This window comes from Priapulus caudatus, unplaced genomic scaffold (assembly GCF_000485595.1).
Source record: "Priapulus caudatus unplaced genomic scaffold, Priapulus_caudatus-5.0.1 Scaffold27, whole genome shotgun sequence".
NCBI classification, from domain to species: domain Eukaryota; kingdom Metazoa; phylum Priapulida; class Priapulimorpha; order Priapulimorphida; family Priapulidae; genus Priapulus; species Priapulus caudatus.
In genome coordinates, this window is record NW_014577088.1 from 218,051 (window position 1) to 221,646 (window position 3,596).

A 3,596-nucleotide genomic window follows, 5' to 3' on the forward strand; every position below is an offset into this window, starting at 1 on the left:
GCTAGTGTATAGTTGCTCTGCATCAGACGACGGCTAGTGTATAGTTGCTGTGCATCAGACGACGGCTAGTGTATAGTTGCTGTGCATCAGACGACGGCTAGTGTATAGTTGCTGTGCATCAGACGACCGCTAGTGTATAGTTGCTGTGCATCAGACGACGGCTAGTGTATAGTTGCTGTGCATCAGACGACGGCTAGTGTATAGTTGCTGTGCATCAGACGACCGCTAGTGTATAGTTGCTGTACATCAGACGACCGCTAGTATATAGTTGCTGTGCATCAGACGACGGCTAGTGTATAGTTGCTGTGCATCAGACGACGGCTAGTGTATAGTTGCTGTGCATCAGACGACGGCTATTGTATAATTGCTAGGGAGCCGAGTTGCAGAGGAGCCGCTAGCGTGGACGGATAGGAGTCGCGCTGAGCCAGTCGGCCTGTGATGTCAACGCGTGTCGCAGCGCGAGGAAATCGACCGATTAGCGCCGAGATTCGTTACGACAGTAGTCTCGTGAAGTCGGAGTAGGTAGCTGTCTGTGTGCGTGCGTGTGCGTGCGTGTGTGCATGCTTGCGTGTGCGTGCGTGTGTGCGTGCGCGTGCGTGCGTGTGTGCATGCGTGCATGCTTGCATGTGCGTGCGTGCGTGTGCGTGTGCGCGCATGTGTGTGCGTGCGTGCGTGTGTGTGTGCGGGCGTGCGTGCGAGCGTGCGTGCGCACGAGTGTCTGTGTGTGCCCGTGTGCGCGCGCGCGTGTGCTTGTGCGTGCGTACATACGTGCGCGTATGTATATATATATATCAGGAGTTAATGAGACAAATTTGTCTCATTAACTCCTGATATATATATATAAGGGCTAACATGATGTCGAACTGACGTTGGTTGATAATAGCGACGTTTAATGTACATACGCTGACAAATTCGTTGAGCAAACGTCGTGCATCGTGCGACGTCGTCTGTAGGAGGGAGCGACGTACAGCGGTGACTAGCGTCCGTGTTATGCTGTGCGCTGACAGCATGGTCAAGCCGACGACGCGTGGCGATCGCCCGTGATGGCACGTGGTGGTGACGAGCTGTCGCTGCCGCGTGCTACGCTGCCCGCAAACACCAGTAGAGTGGCAGCCGGCCCGACGTGTGCATACATCGTTGCATACATCGTGTATACATCGTGTGCATACGACGTTAGCATACATCGATTGCGTAGAGTGGTCGGCGTTTTTCGCGTGAGGAGCTCTCGCCTTCGCAGTGTCCCCGCGGGGTTGTTTTTGTTAAGCTGACGACGACGTCCTTGCGTTGACATCGTAAACTCGGTATAGTAAACACTCGCTATAGTAGTGGGTGAAGACTGTGATGCTGTTCGTCCTGTCAGCTCGTCTGCGGTACAACGCCGAGACGTGCGCCACGTAGCGGTGGGGGCTTCGGAGCGTGAGCGTGCTTCCGTAGGTCACCTTATGAGGGGTGCGCCACCCAGCGGTGGGGGCTTCGGAGCGTGAACGTACTTCCGTAGGTCACCATATGAGAGGTGCGCAACCCAGCGGTGGGGGCTTCGGAGCGTGCTTCCGTAGTAGGTCATCTTCTTACGAGAGGTGCGCCACCCAGCGGTGGGGACTTCGGAGCGTGAGCGTACTTCCGTAGGTCACCTTCTTACGAGAGCCGAGAAGATTCTTTCCTGTTGGGTCCGACAAAATGCTTCCGTCGTCACAGTCAAATAGGGAGAAACGTTCGTGATACTACGACCACTGTGTGATTACGGTGTTCTTCCCTTGCCGTCGTGCGCTTGAAAAACCCAGCCGCTGGCGTAATGGAGTGATGGGACGGCCGCAAACAATCTTTGATGATTGCACTGTTGTTTGTCGCGGATTAAGAGGGAAGGGCGGCGTAAGAGCTGAATCGAGGCCGGCCAATCGCTTAAGGCCGGCGCACACCTAAAAAGATTTTCCCAGAAATCGGTCCGATTAAAAAATCTCTTCATCGTTTGTAAAATCGGCTCAGTGCGACGCCTTCCGATAAACACCCGCACACCTACGATAAAATTAATTCGTTTGTCTACGTTTTGTCGATGGTAGGCGCCATTTTGAATGTCATGTGACACGGGCACGTTCAGCTATTGGCTGTTAAATATTTATTGTAGAGTTCACACGCACAACTACAAAATCTTGTCGGATTACAAAAAATCGCTTCAAAATAATCGGTTCAAAATCAAACATGTTTGATTTGGAACGATCACCCGATAAAAATAATCGTAAGTAAAATCGTCTACAAATGAACGCGCACAGCGATATCGGCTGATTTTTATTGGGCCTATCAAATCGCGTGATAAATCGGCTGGTGTGCGCCGGCCTTTATTCGATGTCGATTCGGCGATGCCGCTATTACGATGGAAGCCGGCGTTCAGTGATGGCTCTGATACCAAGAATTTATGCGTGCGTGCGTGTGATTTAGGAGAATGCCGTTCTGAATGCCGTTGTCATTGACAAATTGCTTCGCAGTTGAATGCTAAGCTGGCTCAGATGTACTTTGCGTAAATGGATGCTGCTTGCGAACCCGGTGAATCCGCTTCGTCTCAAATTGTCCCTCGTTTTCGATGTACAGCACATAGTTCGCGCATCTCAGAAGGCTATTGATTATGCGTGCAGTTTCTCCTTCCCCCTTATAATAAATCGCGTAAACGTGTAATATTTATCATCATTAGGAAATGTGGATCCTACCACCCTGGGGGTTGGTTGTCAGGCAATTACGTCGTTTGGAATATTTTTATGAGAAAAATGCGTGTGAAAAAAAACGAGTGATTGTCATACGTTTTACAGAAAAAATACCGGCAAATGTAATTTTGCATCTTTGTATGAATCTAGCGTGTGTAATAATGACGTAATCTTGCTGTTGTAAACGGAGAGCAAATCTGAACAATGCGTTATAAACCTCTGCACAAACTAGGGACCCATTCAGAATTGAAGGTTGCAGGTGAACAATACTTTGGAATTACTTCTAATGGTTAGTAGCCTATTTGCAAGACTATAGGGCTAGGAATAATTATGTATGCGCTGTGTTGTCACATGCTATTTATAGATATTAATCCCATTGTAGCTACACGCCACGTAACACGTACACGCTCCCTACATCCTACATACGCGCGCGTTTATCTGTTTTCTTCTGACCTCCCCATCCTCTTATCTCCGCGGCAACCGCCAGCATCCTCCGCCGTCTAACGTCTAACGCTTTTCAATCGTCCCCCCTGCTACACCCTTCCCTACTTCATTTACTACTACTCATTATTATATACCCATATGCTGTTTAACCTCATTTACGCCTTCTCAGATTCTACTGTTTCTACCACTCTCGTGGCCGTCTCACCCATTATCTACCTTTTCTCTCTCTTAACTCCAGCGTTAGTCTTTATTGAAAGACCTAATCCAACCCAACCTCGCCAAATCCTCCCACTTTACCTAGCCTTATATATACTGATATATATATATATATATATATGCGTGTGCGCGTGCGACTTAGAATACACACGTTGTTTTGAACAAGTTTACGTCTCTCTCTCTCTCTCTCTCGCTCACTCGCTCTCGCTCTCTCTCTCTCTCTCTCTCTCGCTCGCTCGCTCT

At 49.4% G+C, this 3,596-nt stretch overlaps 1 protein-coding gene across 1 annotated transcript in view; it reads left to right on the forward strand.

Moving 5' to 3' along the window:
- LOC106814654 overlaps positions 1 to 3,596 on the forward strand; it is an 86,395-nt gene that overhangs the window by 8,848 nt on the left and 73,951 nt on the right. The gene's annotated exons all lie outside the window — the stretch shown is intronic.